This window comes from Amblyomma americanum, chromosome 3 (assembly GCF_052857255.1).
Source record: "Amblyomma americanum isolate KBUSLIRL-KWMA chromosome 3, ASM5285725v1, whole genome shotgun sequence".
Classification (NCBI taxonomy): domain Eukaryota; kingdom Metazoa; phylum Arthropoda; class Arachnida; order Ixodida; family Ixodidae; genus Amblyomma; species Amblyomma americanum.
Genome location: NC_135499.1, coordinates 89,778,368 through 89,801,877, shown reverse-complemented (window position 1 = coordinate 89,801,877; position 23,510 = coordinate 89,778,368).

Here is a 23,510-nt window from a genome sequence, read left to right as displayed (position 1 = left end):
GCCTATATGAAAATATTTTTCTAAATAGGCAGCTAAGATAAGCATCACTGAAAAAGAATAACTACCATGAATGGATCAGGAGGGATGACACAGCCAAAGGCAGGAAGCACGCATGTCCCAATAGATGCTGGCCGCTGGCAACTGCAAATAAATACATCCAGAGCAACAGCTGTCAGTGGCTGTAGCCATGTCATGAATGACAAGAGAGGAAATCGTCTACTGCTTTAAAGACTAAACTTAGACGTAATATACTTAGTGAGTTCGACCAGCGGATAGGTTACGTGAGCATAATCGGGAATAAAGACCCTTTAGTATCCCGTTAGACCCAGGAACGATTGTACTTCTTTCTTGGTCGTCGGAGTCTGGCCTTGCTGTACTTTTACCAAGCTGTCGTCTTTCGTCGCGAAGCTCGCCATCCCCAGCTTGTGTACGAGAAAAGAAATCGCTTGAAAGCCCACTTCACATTTTGTCGGTTTTATGGTTAACATGGCTTGCTGAATTCTTTCAAATAGTTATCTACCGTAATTACATGCTCTTCCCGCGTATCTGTTACTACAAGGATGTCATCAATATAGTGTTGTACATCTTGGAACCCATCCCATACTTTCGTCATAAGCTTCGTGAATATTCCCGATGCTCTCTTCAAATCATACAACATGGATTTCAACTGAAATAAACCCGCTGCGGAAGTGACGACAGTCTTAATGAAGAAAAAACAAAAAGACAGATAAGTAAGTAATAAGCAGAACTAAATAAAGGAAAACCTTTAGCGAGCGCACTCTAAGTACCTTTTATTTCCAATACAAAAAGTTAAATTAGACCTCACGTTCAACTTCATGTGTTGTGAAAATTTAATGCCTATGCGTATATCCGCGTACGTGTTCGCGTTCATTACTTCATTTTATGCTTACAGAAACATAAAATGATAGTAATGCTGCTAGGTCACCATTCTGTCATTGCAGGTATCAATAACTGTCAACAAACTATATAAACAACAAACGCTCTTAATTTCAAAGCTCGCATGGCACAAGGTGACCCATGCAAGCCAGTGGGTTTCGCGTTTTATCTCACTCATTAACTTTCATTGTATCACATTAGCTACGGTAATTACAGGCGTCAATATTGCAGGGCTTCTGAAGACATTTTGTACAGTACAACAAACCATGCTCAGAACCGCAGTGCATGCCGCGAAATTACAGGCAATATTTCGGCTACATATGGGGCCGCTACCCTGCCAGCGTTTCGTCTCTTTTACCTATAGCCAGCGCCATGGCTGCTGAGGCGGCGCGAACTGTAACTTTCGCGATCACTGTCGGCGCGGCGCACTCGGCGGGCCTCCTACGGGAGGTAGAGCTGTCGCGGTTATGGAATGACAACTCTGATATCACCATGGTGCTGTCTGTCATACGGTAAGACAAATGCACGACTGCCATGCATGATTCCGCGAAGTGCGCACGCAAGCACTGAATTTTCGGAAATACGTGAACTAGTAAATTTTCTAGAGAAAAGGAAAAGCCACCAAATGTATAACGATGTTGCACCGAATGATCGAGCGATAGGTGCTGATGCTAGTCTAACGCGCAAGTGTTGTTGCACAACTTGCTTTTGATTCCATTTTAATGTAAAGGTCTCTCAAAGGTGAAACGAACCGAATGGCTGAGGTCAAATTGGGCTGGATACTGTTTGGCCCAAATCAGTGAAGGTTAAATTTCGGGAGGGGGAGGCAAGAATTGGATGTTACAGGGGTCAAATTTGGAGACTGCCATTGTGATGCCCATGTTCCGGACATCGATTTTGGCTCAAATCGAAGGAGGTCAAATTTCGGGGATCGGCTAAATTTAGGAGTGGCCTAGGTAAGGTTTAGAGACTGCCATCTTATCGAATATATTCAAAACAGCCTGGACGTCGGTTTTGATGAAAATCGATGAAGGTGTATTTCGGGCCTCGTATGGTCCTGGTACAGGCAACACTTCGGGCCTGGTATGGGCAACACTTTTTGAAACAACACGGCTCTTATTTGTAGACACCACCGCGTTTGTCATAGTCAAGTATGCTTCGTCAATTGACTAAAGACCCTTGCTAAGAAATCGCTATATTTGAAGGTCACTTCAGTGACATATACGCACACCGGACTTAAACTCGAAGTTTGCATTTAGTAGAGCTATCGCTTTAAAAATCTAGATATGTGTTGCGCAAAGCACAATACATTTTTGGTTACCGAATTTGTTCTTGCAAAGCTCATGCAGTGTATTTCAGTCATTTTCGTAAGGAAATTTCAGTATCTAAATGCTTGCGCGCACATCTCTCTTCCTTCATGAGCGTTCCGCATAGGCTCCTTGCACACGCTATACAACAATTTTGAAATATTGTAAACCAGAGAAATTTATCAAATATTCTGGGGATTTGCGTTGTCATAAGCGAGAACCAAAGCTGAGTTGTTTTTATTTGAGGACAGCTGCGAAAATACGGATCTTCATCTGCGATAATGACGCCTATATATCTGCCGGAACTTATTCATATTGAAAATAAACTGAGTATAATCATTTTTAATAACTGAAGAGTGATTAAAATGAGGGCATAAGTCATCCAAAATAAACTGAGTATAATCATTTTTAATAACTGAAGAGTGATTAAAATGAGGGCATAAGTCATCCAAAGAGTTGTCGGGTAAATATCGCGGTCGTACTTGCAACTATACGAAAGCCATGTAAACCAAAGTATATATTCTGACGACCATGAAGAGGCGATGCCTATTCTATTTGGTCGGTACAGCTGACTATGCAGAAGATGAAGAGAACGAGGTGGATGCGTCTCGCACTCGGCAAGTGAACATCAACTGGTTCTAATATCTTTTTTCCGCCTCTCAGTTAATACGAAATTGAAACATTACAGGCATTGTATACTAGTATGCACATTAAGCCATTGTGCCGTTTTCTATTACCTAGTTAACAGGTCCTTGCGTCTTCCAATCTATCAGCCTACATACTATTACTCCTTTTTCCAGCAATTAACCGCCTGTGTCTTTGCCACTCCCTCGCAGTGGGTATGTGCCCGCATTGTTTGAGGACAACAACAGCAGCTGTTTTCAGTCGCCCTTCCTGGTCTGAATAAACCCCTGTCGTAACATATTGGTGGAAGGTGCCGGGTATACTGGTTCTCCGAAGACTGATCTCCTCCTTCACCTTCTTTCGAGTCATCGCATTGTTGGTATGGCGCCTTCTATGTCCATGATGTCCCTGGACGGCGTCGCTCCAAGGTCTGTGCCCAGCAGTTCGTGGCAGCATTACCGGGAGCCACGGTCGTTCGCGGGCTCAACCAGCAATGGCGTGGATGAATCGCTCACCCACTGCCTTCGCGTGAGCCGCTAAAGTAAGTGCAACTCCTCCGCCCATCTTGCCGATGTCGTGTTTTCCCTAACCGTCACGACCCTAATGTGGCAGGACAACTAGGGGGATTCTTTCACGACGTGGAACCGCTTTATAGGGGAGCTCAACAAGTGCTTCGGCGCCTCAATCGCGAAAAACTGGGCTGAACAAGCGATTGTGCAAAGTGCTCAGCTTCCCTGTGAGACGTGGGCAAAGTACATAGAGAAAATCGTCAAGGTATGCAAGGTTGTCTCTCCTCTCATGAGAGAAGAGGACAAATTTGGTCATTTACTTAAAGGATTCGCCGAAGACGTCTATAATTTCGTGACCGGAAAAGAAAGTCTCGAGTCATTGTCCGACGTCATCCACCACTGCCGCACGTTTGAGACATTGAAATTACGTTGCATCAATCCGAAATTTGGCCGTTTGGTTGGGGTGAGTACGGTGGCAACTTTAGACAAATGAACGTCATGTGATCTGGCTTCCACATCCTCCAGACCGTTCGCGAAGAGTTGACCAGGTCGCTGGAACTCACACGGAATTCCTCAGATCTCCCTTTGGTGTATTATTCCACGCGCCCTCCTCCGCCAGCCGCCGTTAATGCAGCGGACAATGAGAAGCACCGGGTACCCCGAGAGCTGAGGCCGAGCAACATGCCGCGATCGCTTCCGGAACACCGGTCCAGCTTTCAGCAGCGACGCCTCCACAGACGACGAGAACTATCGGCTGAGTCCATCGTATGATGAATACTTCCCGGCGCAGCCTACTGCTGGTTTCTCTCTTGTGCGTTACCGCTGCGGTCAACCTGGTCACATCTCGCGATTTTGTCCCCGCCGACGACAGCCATCCCGTTACGGTTCCTCTACCTATCCTCCGCGGCCGGATTAACAACCCGTTTCTTCTCGGTACCCACTCTAGCCGTCTGATTTCGACAATGCATGGCCTGCACAAATGCGGAATCGTTCGCCGGTATCGGATAGATGTGTGACACCGCATCCAGCTTTTCGCACTCGTCGATCGCCATCACCCCAACGCCGCTCCTCCTCGCCTCCGCCGGAAGACTAGTCGGTGCGACCGATGCGGCGGAGGTCGCTGGAAGTCTGCCGCCGGAAGAGATACCCCTTCCTGTAGTGATGTTACGGGACAAAGTGAATGTGCTTGTGGGTGGAGTGCGTGTGATGGCTTTAGTGGATACCGGTGAAACTGTTTCAGTTATGAGTGCTGTGTTTAAGTGTCTCCTCGGACGTAAAGTTTTGTTTCGATGAGACAAAAATGTCCAGTTTAGTGTTGTGAGTAGCGAACCGTTGCCTGCAGTTAGTGTGTGTAGTTCCAAGATATCCTTGAGTGGTTAAGTGTTCAGCACGGAAATGGCGGTGCTCGCCCGGTCGACGCACGACATTACCCTTGGCCTCAAATTTTGCAGATGTGTGGCGCTAACGTCCACTGTCACACCGGTGACCTCAGCGTCGGCTTATGTCCACCGCTGGCCCTGTGGAAGGATCGTGCAGCGGAGAACGTGCGTTCTGTGTTACCCTAGATATGTTGTGCCTCCTTCTTGGGGTGTATGCGTACCGATTTCCTGCCCTAATACCGATCTCGACGTGTTTGATGCGAATGTGGAGCCGAACCACTTGAACTACATGAACAAAAACATCTCGGTTCCTCATGCCATGGTTTCGTCACCAACGGAAGCTCTGAACTATGGACAGTGAATTGTCCGACAGAATCCGTAGTTCTGCCTGAAGGGCTGACGCTTGCGTCATGCGGCCAGGACACGCCGGTATCCGTTTCCTTGGTTACCGCCGCCTTGGGCACGGCAGCACCAGTGTATTACGACGAGTCGCAGTTCCTTCGCATGATCGACAACTCGCTGTTGGCCATCCTCCGGCAACACTCCACTGTGTTTGACTTTTCACAGGCCGGCGGCGCATTTCCATCCCCTCCTCTCGGACCCAGCACAGGGTTGACACTGGCGCCTCACATGCAATCTGACACAATCCCTACAGAGTGTCACCGTCTGAACGGAAGGCTATCAATGAACAAGTGCAGGAGATTTTAACCAAAGGTGTTGTACAAGATCCCTCGAGTCAATGGCTGCTCCATTAATCCTTGTTCAAAAAAGCATGGATCATGGCCTTTCTGCGTGGATTACTGTCGTCTAAATGCCGTCACAAGAAAAGACGCATACCCTCTCTCTCGAATCGACGATGATATCGACTGCCTTTTCTCAGTCTTCTACTTCTCTTCTATTTACCTTCAGTCGGGGTATTGGCAAATCCCTATGCATCCCGCGGACAAGGAGAAAACAGTGTTTATTACACCTGACCTTCTTTATGAATTTTATGTTGCCATTCGGCCTTTGTAATGCGCCCGCAACTTTCGAGAGATTTTTGGACACTATACTCTGTGGTTTGAAATGGGAAGTATGCATGTGCTACCTTGACGATGTTGTCATTTTCGGAAAAACGTTCAGTGAGCACAACGACCGTTTAGCTCTCGTCCTGAACTTTAGGCGCAAAGCTGGCCTTGTGCTTAATTATAAAATGTGCCTCTTTGCTGCGTGTCTATCTTTAGTGCTTGGACACCTGGTTGACAACGACGGCGTCAGACCTAATCTAGCCAAGACTGCAGCTGTTGAGTCGTTTAAGCCACCACAGTCTGTCAAAGAGCTGCGAAGTTTCATGGCCTTATGCTTATTTTCGCTGCTTCATCCATCGCTTTGCGGACATCACATACCCGTTGGCAGGCTGCTTCAGAAAGATGTGGCTTTAAAGTGGACCCCTAAGTGGGCCTCCGCCTTCCGTAAACTAAATTACTTCTCGCGTCCCACCCCGTACTTCGCCACTTCGATCACTGGATCCCTGCGCACCCACAGAGATTCATACCGACGTCAGCGGTGTTGGTCTCGGCTCTGTGCTCTTGAAGCGCTGTGACAACAAGGAGCACGTTGTTCCGTATGCAAGTCGCTCGCTCAGTAAGCCGGAGCGCAATTATACTGTTCCAGAGCAGGAATGCCTCGCCGTCGTCTTCGCCACGCAACGTTTCCGTTCTTATCTATACGGACGCCCGTTCATCATCGTCACCGACCATCATGCCCTCTGCTGGCTCGTTAACGTTCGTGACCCGTGTGGGCGCCTTGTACGGTGGGTTCTCCGGCTACAAGAATTTGATTACAAAGTCGCCTACAAGAGCGGTTTACCGGCACGCTGAGGTGGACTGTCGCGGCTGCCCCTTCCTGAGCCGGAGTCTAACATCGATAACTTCGACCACTGCGTCGCGTCAGTGTCACCGGTGTTTCCCGATTTCACCACATTCAAGGCAGAACATCAGATCCAGCACTGCTGCCTCTGCTTGTGGAGGCTGAAGTTACCTCAGGTGCAAACCATTTCTGTGTGCGAGATGGTCTCCTATGGAAAAAAAACTATTCTTCTACAGGCCAGCGCTTCGTCGTGGTAGTTCTGAAAAGCCGGTACATCTCTGTCTTGGAGGCCATGGATGACGACCCTAAATCTAGACATTATGTGTTGGCACGTACGCTCCACTGCATCCACGCACGCTTCTATTGGCCGAAAACGCTGGCTATTACTGAGCGGTACTTCGCCATCTGCACTCAGTGTCAACAGTACTGACCTTGAGCTTGATCTTTATATACCAGAAAGGTTGGTGGGTCACCTGGGCTAAAAGTTGTAATCAAACAGCTTGAAGAGGCCCAGGCAGCACTTACAAGGCAGCATAGTTGAGACTACTAAATAATAACAATACTAATAATAATGAAGAGAAAAAGGTTAACATGAAATATTCAGCTTTACAAAAAATAAGAAACACTCAAAAGTAGGTCAGTAGCAAATGTCTATAAAAACACTGCATTTTTTGTTACCGATTGACACAAATCGCCTGAATAATGAGAAGGAATCTTCGTGAGCAATTGGAAGGAAACTGTGAAAGAATACCTAGAGAATACTAGCGAAAAACTGCATTACAAATTAGAAAAAAAGCTGTAGCAGTTTAACAGGTGTTAAACATTTGATGTCCTGATATTTGTTTAATATGGACGGAAGATTGCGACATAAAGACTAGAGCTTATAATCGGTGCGGAAAAACGGTACGAGCCGTGCGCCTTTACTGTGTATGTTTAGGATGTTACTTTGATGTTGCAATGGACCAGTAATTGCTAAAAGTGACGGAAAGCTTACAGGTGAAAATAATGTGAGCGTAAGAGTCTGTATTCATACATGTAGTTTACATGAAGAATGTTGTGCTGCAGGATAAAATGTAGGGTGGAAGATAGATAATGCAGACAAAATATACGACGAATAGCCGTTTTTTAGCACGAGAATTTTTTTTAAGTTCTGTCTAGTTGTTGTTAGCCACACCAAGCTGCAGTAAATAATTCTTGAGGCAAACAAAGCGTAATATATTTGAAGTTTTATTTTTACCGGAACAATGGCGCGTGTACGTGATATTGCCCCAGTTGGAGAGGAATGCTTCTTACTTATTTTCTCAACGTGTAAATCCAATGTTAAAAATAAGGAGGATGTAACGCCAAGAATCTTGTGGTGCTCAAAGTCTTCAATATCCTGTCCATCAAATTTATTTGTTTGATCTAGAACGGATGCTTTATTCCGATCCCGGAAAAGCATCACCTTGGTTTTTTTTTAGGATTCATTTTAAGCTGATTTGATTGTGACCAATGACCAATTTTTTCAAGCAAATGATTACATCTGATCACAAAATATTTGCATCGGTACCTGGAAGGAGAATATTGCAATCATCAGCATATATAACTAAATTAACTTTCGTGTCGACAATAACTATGTCGTTAATGAACAGATTAAATAAGAGAATCTAACATGCTCTCTTGCGGGATGCCATTTAATATCCATGATGGCGATGACATTTGATTGTCAATACATACGCATTGTGATCTGTTTTTCAAATATGACTTGAATAGCTGAACAGATTTACCACGAAGGCCATTAATAAGAATTTTTCAGTTGAAATATCATGACGAAGAGAGTCAAAAGCCTTGGTGAAGGCTATAAACAACCAAGCGTAATTTGTCGGTTTTAAACGTTTTGGATAATGTGTTCCTTTAGCGTAAGAAGTGCTGACTGTGTTGACCTTCCCTTTGTGAAGCCATACCGCGCATCCGCAATAAGGCCTATCCTATTGAAAAAAGTTATTTAATCTCATGTATAATTTTTTTTCAAATCCCTTCGAGAACACGGGCAGAACAGATATAGGTCGATAGTTTGTGGGTTCTTTCGTATCACCCCCTTACAAACGCGCCACTCGCATTGCATCTGGTCAGCTTCACACTGTGGTACCACCTGCCGCACCGTTTGAGCAATTGGGCATAGATCTCCGGGGCCCATTTCCCAAGCCCTATCATGAGAACCGCTGGACAGTGGTTTGCGTCGACTACCTTACTAGGTATTGCGAACCGGCAGCCCTACCCTTCTCTATATAGCGTATCATGTGTCCTCTTTTAAGCTGCGCTCCATAGTTCTCCGTCATGGATACCCGAAAGTTGTCATCAGTGACCGTAGTCGACAGCTCACCGCTGATGTCGTGGAGCAGCTTCTCTGTTTCTGCGCATCGCATTTTCCCGCCGCGGTGACTCAGTGCTTAGGGCGCTCGGCTGCTGATCCGGAGTTCCCGGGTTCGAACCCGACCGCGGCGGCTGCGTTTTTATGGAGGCAAAACGCTAAGGCGCCCGTGTGCTGTGCGGTGTCAGTGCACATTAAAAATGCCCAGGTGGTCGAAATTATTCCGGAGCCCTCCACTACGGCGTCTCTTTCTTCCTTTCTTCTTTCACTCCCTCCCTTATCTCTTCCCTTACGGCGCGGTTCAGGGGTCCAACGATATATAAGACAAATACTGCGCCATTTCCTTCCCCCCCCAAAAAAACCAATTATATCATCGCATTTTCACCATTCCTCACCTTATCTTCCCAGATGAATGGGCTAATTGGCGCACGAACCGATCGATGACTAATACCCCTGTCACACGGGCACTTCGGATCGCGATCGGTCTCGATCGCGGTTGACGTTTGAAGCGCGATCGAGATTGACAGCTGCTACACGTATCCACTCAATTCCGATCAAATAGTTAGATCGCCGGATACGAGATGGCGCTGCGCGTACTGTCATCATTGCGATCGGTTTGTAGTAAATTAAAAATAACAATTGTTATTAAATCATTCTCGTGAAAATTCAAGTTGTGAGCATAAAAAGCAGCTTAATAACGTGCTGCGGCAACCATGGTTGCACATTGCATTGATGCCCCGGCACTCTGCGATACCCATATAGCCATATCCATAATAGCCATAATAATAGCCATATCCGCGTCCAGTTGCTGACTCTTTCCCTGATCGGTCCTCGATCCTATGCCATCCATGCTCGTTTCTCGTGCCTCATTTCTTCGATCGTTGTGTCGTTTCGCCAAGAGCGATGAGTGCCGAAAAAAAGCGCAAAATCGCCGCCATGATTGCGGCGTCTGCAAGCTTTGAAGCAGAAATCGAAGTGGCCAGGGCAAGGACTGAAAGCTTGAAAAAACGCCACCTTCTCATAAGTGATCTTGCAACTGCCGCTGCTGCCGCAAGTTGTAGCGGTGCTGTACACCGCGAGCGCTGGATTTTCATCCGGAAAGAGAGGTGGTTTGAGGACACCTTGCCTCACCTCGGCGAGAACTTTTTCAAGCAATCGTTCCGCGTCTCTCCAGCTACTTTCCGCTTTATAGTGGAAGCGTGCCGGCCGTTGCTGCTGCGCGAGGATACCGTCATGAGGCCAGCGATTTCCGTTGAAAAGAGGGTCGCCATAAGCTTGTACAAACTGTGCTCGTCGGCGGAAGACCGGTCGATCGCGAACCTCTTTGGAGTCCGCCGGTCGACAGTAAACACCTTATACAGAGAATTCTGTATGGCAGTAATTGCTGACCATGAGCCCGACTGGCTCACGATGCCATGCGGAGAGCGGCTCACTGACCACATCAAGGAGTACAGTGCCGTGCTGGACTTTCCACAGGCAGTTGGGGCGTTGGACGGCTGTCATTTTCCAGTCTAGCCGCCGAAAGAGAAGGCAACAGACTATTATAACTACAAAGGATGGTAAGGTTTCCCAGCTTAAACCATTTTTATTTTTTTTCTTGGCGGGCCGACACTGACACGCCGTTTGCAGTGAACATATGATTATTAGTTACTGTCTGTTTAGCTTTTGCAGTACCACTGCAAAAATGATTTACCACTGCTTAAATAGTTCTGCACGCGTAAAATAGTGCCATTCAATCTTGCTTTATACTGCTGATGATATTAGCGCATCAGCAGTTTACGCCCCTACTGTATACTATATATTTCAAGATTGCACAGCAGTGTTATTGCAGAACAGATGAATTGTCTTTAGGCATGTTTTCTGAGCTAGGAAGTCACCTTGTGACAGCTTTGGTCACTGCACGCAGTGCAATATCTGCTGTTGACAGAAATGGGGCATTACAAATAATATTACAGCTGAACTATGACTGACTTATGTTATTGTTGTTACTTTGCAGGCATAGCATCATACTGCTGGCCCTTGTTGACCACAAGTACAAGTTCCACTTTGTCAGGGTTGGCACTCCCGGCCGCTGCCACGATGCATACGTATATGAGCAGTCCAACCTGGCAGAGTTTGTGGAAAGCGCGGAATTTCAGTCGCCTGTGGCAAACATCAGTGGTACACCAGTCGGGCCACTCATACTTTGTGACCAGGCTTTCGCCCTGACATCACATCTAATCAAGCCATTTAGCCACAGGGCCCACCTAGATGATGAGATGAAGGAATTTAATTACCGGCTCTCAAAAGCGAGAAGAGTGGTAGAAAATGCCTTTGGGAGGATGAAGGCTCGATTTCGTTACTGAATGAAGCGAATGGAATGTGACCTGAACAATGCTGCTGATGTGATTCGCGCCTGCTGTGTGCTGAACAATATTTGTGAGGAGCTAAACCAGCCTGTCATGCCACAGTGGGTCTTCTCCGTCAGAATGACCAACGCGTTGTATGAGCAGCCAGAGGACGTCACGGACACTGCAACCACAAGCGGAGTTTCAGCTCGAGCCGCTGTTGTCCGGTACTCCAAGGAACGGGCACAACAGTAACGTAAATGCATTTCGTGTTGTGCAATATGTTATATAGTCTGTTGCGCAGTGTTGTGCTGTGTTCGTAAATTGTAAATTGTGGGGTGTAACATCCTTAATCAACGCTTGGGCTATTAAGTACATCATACTGGAGGGCTCTGGATTAATTTAGATCACATGGGCTTCTTTAATGTGCAGTGACATTCCACAGCTCACCTGTGCATTTTGCATTTTGACTACTTCGAAACACAGCTGCTGCAGCCAACAGTACACCAGGGCCCTCTGACTCAGTAGCCGAGCCCCATAACCACCTAGTCACCGCGGCAGGTGTGCTATGTTTCCAGTGCACTTAACTCTTTTAGTTTGTTTATTTCGATCACATGACTGCAGGTTATTGAACATGTGTGCAGTGTCTGGTGCCTTGATTGCCATTTCTGCATTGTGCTTATTGTTTACAGTTTATTCCCACCACATGACTACAGGATATTGAACAGATTTGCAGTGTCTGGTACTGTGTTTTCCATTCTTTGTTCTCCTATATTTTCATTGCATTTTTATTTTATTTTTTCACATTACTGTAAGTTATCGAACATCGCTGGTGAGCACCTGCAAAAATGCTTTGGAGAACTTTATTTGTAAAGCGATAACACAGTGTTTTTGTTGCAGAAAGGTACCTGCCATACTTAAACTGGTGAACTGAGCTCAAGCTTATTGTTCCATTACGAAAAAGTGACTGCTTTCGCCCACCTCCTCCTAATGAGAACGCTCAATGCCTTCATGTACAACGATGATGGTAGCGGCCACATAGATCTCAGACATGTGGTTTTAGAGAATGCCACTTTGGGCGTGAACTCCACAAGAAAATGCAAAAGGAGAGATCGAGCCCCGGAAAATTCGAAATTGCTTCCTTTGTAATTGCACCATGAACATGGTCTCCGATATGCCCTCTTACTCATCAACAAACACAGCCCAGCTGGTACTCATGTAAGAACTTTGCAACGTTAAACGCTGATGTTGTATACGTCTGGCAGATGAAACTGACCTAGATGCCGTGTGGGTGAAAGCAGTTGTATCCCAGTAAGCTGCATCGAGGACCATTAACCACCAGCATTGCAAGTGTGTGTACCCATTGTTATGAGGCACTCCATCTGCCTTGAGAAGTCGCTTCCATGCTGGTATGCTCATGATCATAGCTTTCCTGTGGAGCCTGACCATCTTGTCAAAATTTAACCCATTGTTGTCGGTTGCGGCCATACATGTGAAGCTTGGCTGGTAAACGAACCCCACATTTCTTGTTTTGTTCGAACAACATGACCATTTGCATGCACCTGCTTCATGCTCAACCTGCTAGCACTACGCTGCTGATGAGAGTCAACATGGATCTTGGATACACCATAAAGAATTCCTGGGTCATCACAGATGTAATTTATTCAGAGTGATGCAAGCTTCAACATCACAAAACTGCATACCTGTAAACAAGTAACTGCTTTCTTACTGTGGTATCAGAGTACGACATTTGCTATGTCCAGATTTGCATTTGTATTAGGCGTGGGATGTGTGCCGGCAGCTATGGACACGTTGCCAAGAGTGCGTCTCTATAACCGTTTTTAGCAGTAGTAAGACACGCTTCTGCACTATTTAAGGTGCATGCCAGACACATAGCTTTTTTCACATCATGATCAAACCGGCTAGAGTAGATGCTTGTGCAAAACAGGAGACACATGGCTGATCTAATAGTTTGTTATGCACCACTTCTGCCCGAGCCGCACTGATGCAGGGTTCCTCACATGAATACACTACGTTTTGTGTGCACATACGTGTCTATCTTTAAGGGCACAGGGTAAGATAAAATTAAAAAAAATCTTTTTTTTTCTTTTGGAATTTTAGAAGTTCAATTCTTTCTACACATGTTCCATGATCGCAGTTTCCTCAGAAAGCCATATTTACGGCTGAAAAACGCTTTTTCCGAAACCAAGTAGTGAGCGGCCACGCCCCCTTTCAGGATTAACGTCAATTTTTTCAACCAAAAAGTCCACCACCTGATTTCAAAACTTGTCTAAAATCAGCTACATATAAAAAATTGTCTGGCAACTATTGTGCAGCTCCTCTTTTTTAGCCAAGACAATCCTGAGACGCTTTGCACGTTTTTCCCACCTCTCTGCAACCTTCATGCAGCTGCGTCCGAGTGCTATCCCTTTCGATCAGTATTGTAAAATGTGCCGGTGTTGGTTGCTGCTGATAAGTTGAGATGCCCAGGGCAAAGAAGGCCTTCGTCAGGCGTGAATTTCACGGCAACCGCTACGCTCATCGTGAAAAAGCAAAAGGATGTCCACGACCGAATGAGATCCCGAACGCCGAACGCGCCAGCTCCTCGACATCGAAGCTTTCAAGATTTTCTCTGTGCTTCCAGGAAGAGGATGTGCTACAGAGCAGCAGCCAATATGCTTTAATGGACATGGACGGCATTTGTGCCGCAATTACACAGATTTGTGTGTGCAGAGAGTGCGGTGGAAGTGTTGAGCTCATCGAAATTGTGACAAAACGGGTAGGTGTTGCTAGCGTTTACAGTTTGAACTGTGAAGTGTGTAGTGCCGCACAACGATTTGAGACGTCGAAGAAAACTACTTCTGGCCTCTATGAAGCCAACCTCAGGTTAGTGTATGCCTTGAGGTCCATTGGTAAGGGAATGGCTGCAGGAAATATACTCTGTGCTATGCTAAACCTTCCTAAGCCGCCGACAAAGTTTGCGAAATACAATCAAGAGCTTCTAGGTCGCATCGAAGCTGCTGCTCAGGAGTCGATGAAAAGGGCAGCTGACGAAGCTGTGCAGCTGAATGAGGGGGATAAAGACATCGCAGTTGCTCTTGATGGAAGCTGGCAGAAGCGAGGCCATACTTCCAATAACGGCATAGTCTCTGCGACCAGTGTAGACTCTGGGAAAGTGCTGGATGTAGAGGTTTTGTCTAAACGTTGTCCAAAGCGCCGCATCAAGGGTACAAACAGTGACCCCCTTCATAGAGAGGTGTGCCAAAGCAACTACCAAGGCACCAGCGGTGGAATGGAAGTCGCAGGAGCACTGAAAATTTTCGACAGGAGTGAGGAGCTTCACGGCGTTCGATACGTCAAATACCTTGGGGATGGTGACAGCAAGGCTTTTATGGCTGTGAAGGCACAAATGCCATATGGTGATTCCGTTGAAATATCCAAGGTTCAGTGCATAGGGCACGTGCAAAAAAGGATGGGCACAAAGTTACGAAGGCTAAAAAAAGGAAACAAAGCAGGAAAACTCTCGGATGGAAAGAGCCTCTCGGGCCGAGGCCGACTGACTGATGCAGTAATAGACAAGCTCCAGACGTACTATGGTTTGGCCATCAGAAGAAATGTAGGAAACCTGGATGAAATGCGAAAGGCCGTTTGGGCAACCTTCTTCCACTTATCGGCCACAGACGATGCCCCATGCCATGGACTTTGCCCAAAGGGACCTGATACGTGGTGTGCCTTCAACAGAAGTCAGTCAGAGGGCAAGCCATTTTTCCACAAGGAGAGTTTGCCTGCATCTGTCTTGGAGGCTATCAAACCCATTTATAGGGAGCTATCGAAGGCTGAGCTCCTAGAGAAGTGCTTGCATGGGCGAACTCAAAATGCAAATGAGTCGTTCAACCATGTTGTTTGGGAACGCGCGCCAAAGAATGTGTTTGTTAGGCTTCGGACCCTACGGATGGTAACACTGGATGCTGTTCTTTCATTTAATGATGGTAGCATCGCACGGGCCAACGTTTTGAAGGCGTGTGGATTGAACCCAGGGAGCAACACCATCAAGTGGCTGAGGAAAGCTGACCATAAGCGCATGTACTTTGCGGACCGAGCAACACGACAGCTTACAAAAGAGGCCCGACAGTCAAAACGACTTTTTTCACATCTTTTTTCTCTTTACGCTCTATTATCTCAAAACAGTGTTTTTTCTTACAAAGGTACCATTATTTCCAATGCCTTTCAAAACAGACGGCTGATTTTTTTTTGCAATCATCTACATAAGTGTTGCCAACTACTGAACTGGAATTAAGCAATTTCACTGAGCAGTTATTCTGTTATGAATTTTGAAATGCGCAAAGAAAGGCCAGATTTGTGTACTACCGGAAAACATTTTATTAAAAACCGAATTTTCAACACTTTTCAAATATTCTAGTTCAGTAAAAAGAGCACAAAATTTGGCAAACAATGATATATGTATTATTAGGCTACTGTTATTAGTTAGTAAGAAACATGTACCTCAACATGGCCTAAAATGCATGGGAAGTATAGGGCTTACCCTGTGCCCTTAAATGTCTATGCCTTGACACCTTCCTTAATCTCTTTTACGCACTATCCAGGTGGCCTCGCATTTTCATTCCTTACTCTAACCCTTTCAGAGATGTGCAATCTTCCCGCGCATTAGCTGCCGGCATGTATCTCATGTTCACTACAACGCGAAACTCTGTCAGGAACAGCATTCTGCAGATATGTGGATTTATTCTCTTAGAGCACGCCTTGTGGCTCTGAAGTAGCACCTATGTCAAGTATAGACTTTGAATTTCATGCAATTTCTTTTAAAGCAGGCAAAAAAACTATGAAAATGGTACAATGTTGCAAATATTTCAAGCAGCTATTATTCAAGGTGTTGTAGACGTTTATAACTTTCGCTTAAATTTTTTTCTTGAAGCTAACATTTAAAAATTTAGCTGTTAGTCTTCGCTAGTAAACTAACTGTGCAGAAAAAAAAATACTGCAGAGTAGTACAGCCAATTCACTAAAGCACTTCGTTGGCCTCGCTTGCCTAGGACGCTCCGCCTTCTAAAAACTTGGTTACATTTAGCTGGAATGCCCGGTGTTACTGCCGTCGGCACAGATTTGAAAGTGTATTGATTGCTTTAAAATACTGCTTCACATCTGTGGCTCTCGAGAGGCCTGCATCTAATCAGAAAAGAAATAGTTCATTAGCATCATCCACAAGAATTGCAGGCTATATTATGTATTACTGCGTACTTAATACATGCCGTATTATTGCACATTAGAGCACAAGACTATTGTGCACCACATACAATGTTTCAGTTTCTTGCATATTGTATTTTTAGCTTGAAAGGAACTTGACTGCTTAAAATGCCATAAAAATACATGAACAATCTAGATGTGACTTTGCTCCTATAGCAAGAGAGATCGAAAAAAATCCATCCTAATGTTTTCTGAAATTTTTGTACAGTTTAATCCACGAGGATAAACACATTTTATTGTGACAATGTTTCCGCATCACATGCGGCTCACTACTAGGAAGCTGTCTGTAGTGTCTATGTACAATGCAGAGATGGCAAGAAATCTCTGTTGAAATGTTGTTAGGGTCCAGTTACCTTCTAGTTTGCAGCCACCTCTTAAGGATGGTTTACGGGGGTTCAACGTCCCAAAGCGAACCAGGCTATGCGGGACGCCGCAGTGAAGGGCTCCGGAATTTTTGGTGTTACAACGTGGAGTTAACTCTTCATCAGAGATACACTTTTTTCAGCTTACTCTCACTATATGCAATCTTCAGAGGAAACATTTCACTTCTTGATTTGTTGTATGCTCACGCGGTACGTCTATCTATTTTCTCATTGCTCGTAATCCCAAAGCAACCCAGAAACCAGCACATTACAGGGCCACGGCATTGTTGTGGGGCTTTTGTATTATTGGACACATGTCGTAGTAAGGATGCTGATATTTGTTCCGAGTAACACTTCGAGCAGGCTCAGACATTCAGTGTAGTTAACTGTTTTCAGTGTTCTTGGCTCTGTTATTTTTTCAAGGCTAGACAACATAACATTCAGTTCTAAAAATTATTGTGCTCTGTAGTATGTTCTTTTCCAATCGTTCTATGTGACTGAAATTCTTAATTAAAGCTTTGTATCATCTCTCTCTTCGTACGAACATATGTGTCATTCCTGTACTTTCTTTTTGGTGTAGTGTTCTTGTAACATACAGTTTAGCCTGCATCAGTGTAGGACTGAATCCATACACACTGGTAAAATCGCACCACGGACGTAATGGCTGTGTAATAAGAACACAGCACACTACTAATACAGCACACACAGCACACCACAGCACAGCACAGTAATAAGCACAGCGTCACGAACAACCAGCGGAACTGTCCGGGCACAGATCTGAGACCGCGTTCAGTCCAGAGAACGCACGGGCGACTTAGCGTTCGACGCTCGAGCTTTGGAGTGTTCGGCGCTCGAGCTTCGCAGTGTTCGGCGCTTCTCGTTGTCTTCTTCCTTGAGCGCCAGCGTTTGAAGATTCTAAAGCCCATGTCCAGTCTTACAATTCCTCCCGGGCGAAAGAGCGCCATCCTGGCGGCCTAGGGCGATGTGACGAAGGTGGGGTCGTAGTAGGGTTTGAGGCGTGTCGTGTGGACAATTTGGCGGCCTCGGCGGCGATGATCAGGGGATGGCGTAAGGGGTTCGATGAGGTAATTGACGGGGGATGTCTGCTGAAGAATACGGTAGGGTCACTGGAACTTGCTAACAAGTTTGGAGGAAAGGCCGGGACCTGAGATGGGTACCCAGAGCCAGACCAAAGAGTCAGGAAGGTAGGCGGGAGAAAGTGCAGGGGGATCACGGGTGCTTTTCTGCTGCTGCTTGTGGGCGTGAGAAGTGAAGGACCGGGCAAGCTGTCGGCATTCTTCGGCATAAGTTGCGGCTTGAGAAAGAGTTGTAAATTCGGAAGCATCAGGGAGGTAATTTAGAATGGTGTCCATTGTGCAAGAAGGCTCTCGGCCGCACTAGGAGAAAGTACGGAGAGAATCCGGTGGTGGCTTGAGCAGCGGAGTTATAAGCGTATGTGACAAAAGGGAGAACGCGGTCCCAGTTACAATGGTTGGAAGCAACATACATGGACAGCATGTCGCCGAGGGTGCGATTAAAACGCTCAACGAGGCCATTTGTCTGGGGATGGTAGGCGGAGCTGGTGCGCCGAACAACGTTGCATTCCTGAAGGAGAGATTCTACAACTTCTGAGAGGAAGGCCGGACCTCTATCACTGAGTAGCTCTTTGGGCGCACCATGGCGAAGAATGATGCGATGGAGAATGAAGGATGCAATGTCGTGGGCTGTAGCGGATGGTAAAGGCGATGTTTCAGCGTAACGTGTAAGGTGGTCGGTGACAACGATGATCCAGCGGATCCCGGTTGATGTGCTGGGAAGAGGGCCGTAGAGGTCGATGCCAACACACTCGAAGGGCTGTACTGGGCAAGGCAGCGGCTGCATAGGATCGGCGGGTCGGCGAGGTGGATGCTTTCGTCGCTGGCATGCGGTGCAGGACTGAACGAACTGGCGGACGTAACGGGCCATCCCACGCCAATAGTACCGCTGTCGTAGACGGGTGAAAGTTCTCAGGAATCCGGCGTGGGCACACTGGGGATCATCGTGGTAGGAAGACCAAATGAAGGAGCGCAGATGTGTCGGACTGACGAGAAGCCACTTGTGACCATTTGGGAGATAGTTGCGGCGGTTAAAGAGCTCGTCTCGGATGGCGAAATGGTGGGACTGACGACGGAGAGCACGGGAAGGAGGTCGACACGATTGGCCAGATAGGAGATCAAAAAAGCTAGTGATCCATGGGTCCTTGCGTTGCACGGAAGCCATATCAGCGAGCTCAAACTTCAAAGGCGGGGCGCATATACAAGGCGCTGCCTCAGATGTTACAGGGGAACGTGAGAGGGCATCAGCATCAGCATGTTTGCGGCCGGAACGATAGATAACGCGAATGTCGTACTCTTGAAGTCAAAGAGCCCATCGCGCCAGTCGACCAGAGGGATCTCTCAAAGAGGACAGCCAGCAGAGGGCGTGGTGATCGGTGACAATGTCAAAAGGGCGCCCGTACAGGTAGGGGCGAAATTTGACGATCTCCCAAAGGATGGCTAAACACTCCTTCTCGGTGACAGAATAGTTGGCTTAAGCTTTTGTGTGTGTCCGGCTAGCGTAAGCGACAACGTATTCGTCAAAGCCTTGCTTGCGTTGAGCGAGTACTGCACCCTGGCTGACGCCGCCGCTGGCATCGGTGTGGAGTTCCGTCGGAGAACGAGGGTCGAAGTGACGCAGAATATGTGGAGTGGTAAGGAGGCAACGGAGTGTCATAAGCGCTTCATCACAGGCTGGCGACCAGGCCGAAAGGTCATGGCTGGAAAGGAGCTTGTTCAGGGGGTCGACGATAGTGGCAAAATTGCGGACAAAGCGGCGGAAGTAGGAGCAGAGGCCGACGAAGATGCGGAGGTCTTTTACAGAAGTGGGCTTTGGAAATTCGGCCACAGCTCGCAACTTGGCCGGGTCCGGGAGAACGCCATCCTTCGACACGACATGTCCTAGAATGGTGAGCTGCCGAGCTCCGAAGCGGCACTTTTTCAAATTAAGTTTGAGGCCAGCGTCGGCCAGGGAGCGAAGAACAGTTTGGAGGCGCTGGAGGTGAAACGGAAAGTTCGGGGAAAAGATTACAACGTCGTCTAGATAACAAAGGCATGCGTGCCATTTGAGCCCTCGGAGTATGTTGTCCATCATGCGCTCGAATGTGGCGGGTGCATTGCAGAGGCCGAAGGGCATAACATTAAATTCATAGAGCCCGTCGGGTGTGACGAATGCAGTTTTTGGGCGATCGGCCTGCGCCATTGGCACCTGCCAGTAACCGGAGCGCAAATCCAATGAAGAAAAGAACTCGGAGTCCTGCAGGCAGTCAAGGGCATCTTCGATACGGGGGAGAGGGTAAACGTCCTTGCGAGTAATCTTATTACGACGACGGTAGACCACGCAGAAACGAATGGAACCGTCCTTTTTCTTGACCAGAACCACTGGCGATGCCCACGGGCTGTGCGACGGTTGTATCACGTGACGCTGGAGCATTTCGATCACCTGGGCGTAAATGATGCTGCGCTCGGCGACCGACACGCGGTACGGACGCTGGCGCAAAGGGGCATAGGTTCCAGTGTCAATACAGTGGGTAACGGTGGTAGTGCGGCCCAAGGAAGGTTGCTGGTAGTCAAACGAAGCCTGAAAACGCTGCAGAACGCCTACAAGCTGGTTTCGTTGGGTAGACGTCAGAGCGGCGTCGACGGAACGGTGAAAAATATCAACAGATGACTCATCCGTGATGGAAACAGGAGTAATGGCGCTGACGTGAAGGCCGGCCGCGGTATCGACGAGGGGGTATGCGCAGGCGGGATCGGGAACGGCAACGCTACCAAGCGATTGGCCACGGAGTAAAGTGGTAGGGCAGGAGAACGGGTTGGCCACATAAATAGCGCTGGAGCCACGAACAATTGTCAGCACAGCATGAGGCAGCAAAACAGACTTCTGGTCAGCGCATCGTAAAGAGGGGGCATAAGTCACAGTTGCATCTGAGAGCGCAGCACAAGAGAGAGGCACCAGCACTGAAGAGAAAGGTGGAACATCAGTGTCCTCTGAGACGACCACAGTAGCGGCAGCAGCACCGGTTACGTCCAAGGGGGCGTCACTGCAGGGTGACAAGTCAAGCTGAGCACGGGCGCAGTCAATAACGGCGTGATGTGAGGACAGGAAGTCCCAACCAAGGATAACGTCGTGAGAGGAGCGGGCGAGGACGATGAACTCGATTGTGTAGGGAACGTTCCTGATGAGCAGGCGGGCGGTGCAGGCGGCAAACGGTCGAATGTCCTGAGCGCTGGCCGTGCGGAGAGAAACGGGAGGAAGGGGCGTCGTCACGTTTTGAGTCTGCGACAGAGGGTGTGACTGAAAACCGAAACGGCTGCGCCAGTGTCAACAAGTACTTCGACGGCGACTCCTTCAACGAAAACGGTAATAATATTGGCAGCCGCAGAAACAGGTCTTGAGTGAGCCGCTGGTGACGCAGTTCTTGCCTCCGGAACTGCGGTGGTTAGTTTTCCGTGTGGACAGCGGGTTGGCGACGGAGCATTGGAGAACGGGAACGACGGCCAGGAGACGGCGAGCGGCGGGAGCGGGGATGGTAACTAGCAGAAGAAGAATCCGGAGGCGGCAAGTGTGACGCAGGCGAGGATGACGACGGAAGGTCGTACGCCGGCTCACGTCTATAATCGTAGAAACGGTGGTCACGACTGCGACACAAACTAGCCACGTGACCAGCGACGCCACAGGCGTAGCAAATAGGTCGGTTGTCTTGTTTGCGCCAGGGGTTGAGTGGCTGCGGCTGTGATCGGGGGCTGGCAACCGGACGGTATGGTGGGGTTGCAGGTCGCTGGGGTTCTAACTGCCGGGTAGGTGGCCTGTAGACAGGGGCAGCAGGTGAGGGCCGCGACCGCACCACGGCATCGGCGTACGTCAGAGGAGCCGCGATGAGGGGTGGCTAAGAAGGAGGTGGCAAGACTTCAGCGACCGGCTCCTCGATAACATGCTGTAGATTGGGAGTGAGCGACGGCGCAGACATAGGCGGGCAGGTAGACAAAGATAGCTGACGTGCGACTTCCTCACGTACAAACTGCTGGATGCTCTGAAGGAGCAACTGGTGGTCCAGAGCACTGTCCCCTGGGAGAGCCAAGCTGCAAAGTGCGGCCTCCTGAAAGCCTGCACGCCGGTTAGAAAGGCGCTGTTTGCGCAGCTCATCAAATCTTTGGCAGTAGCCGATGAGACCGGAGGCAGTCTGGGGATCTTTGGCGACGAGCATCTGGAAGGCATCATCCTCAATGCCTTTCATAATGTGTCTGATCTTGTCGGCCTCGCTCACATTAGGGTTGACACACTCGCAGAGGTCGACGACATCTATATAACTGGTGAAGTTGTTTTCACCGATTGCTGGGCCCGATTTCGCAAGCGTTGCTCGAAGCGAATCTTTCGCACTGCGGGACGGCCAAAGACTTCTGTCAGACTGGTATTTAGAGCTGCCCAGCTTGAGATGTCAGCCTCGTGGTTTCGAAACCAGAGATTGGCTACGTCGCTCAGATGAAAGCTAACGATGGTGAGCTTGACGCTATCGTCCCACTTGTTGTATGCGCATACGCGTTCATAGGAGACCAGCCAATCCTCCACATCCGTGTCATCTGTGCCGCTGAAGATGGTCGGGTCACGCTGCCGCGCGGCGCCGGAACAGAAGACAGCCGACGGAAGCGGTGAAGCGGTTTGGGTGACGGTCTCAGGCATTGCAGTGGTGGTAGTCAATGCGCAGGTGCGAAGCTCCAGGGCGAGGGATCGTTGGCACCTCCACCACTTGTAATAAGAACACAGCACACTACTAATACAGCACACAGCGCTCACCACAGCACAGCACAGTAATAAGAGCACAGCACAGTAATAATCACACCGTTACGAACAACCAGCGGAACCGTCCGGGCACATCAGAGACCGCGTTCAGTGCAGAGCACGCACGAGCGACCGAGCGTTCGGCGCTCGAGCTTTGGAGTGTTCGGCGCTCGAGCTTCGCAGTGTTCGGCGCTTCTCGTCGTCTCCTTCGTTGAGCGCCAGCGTCTGAAGATTCTAAAGCCCATGTCCAGTCTTACAGTTGAAATATTTTATTTAAGGTGTTTCAAAGAATTTAATCATGACATTGACCATCTACTCCTGCAGCTTGTACTGCCGCTCTCACAATAGCCCCTCTGTAGTATGAGAAGCCTCCAAGCTCTCTCACAGCAGCCTCTGCTCTGTGAGCAGAGCTTGGTGGAATGCTGTCGCACATGTGGCACGCTTCCTCTTGCGCAATGGTTGATGCTGCTGAGGAGACGGTTGTTGTGGCGGCGGAGTATTTTCATTCCCCTCCGAAGTGCTGCTGTCGGGGTTCGGCGGCCTGCTGATTTCCGTTGAGACTTCAAAGGCATCACTTGCAGGCGTGGCAGTGCGGCTGCTGGTACTATTCGTGCCATGCACCATTTGTCCAATGAGCTGCAGAAATAAAAAGTAGCTTTTTGAGTTATGCAGGTGATTATAGCTTGTACGAGGCAATTTTTTCACTGGAGTTTAGAGGCATGGTTAACCACGAAATGTATTTCAGTTTATACAGAGAATATCCTGCATGTTTTGTAGGATATGACAGACAAT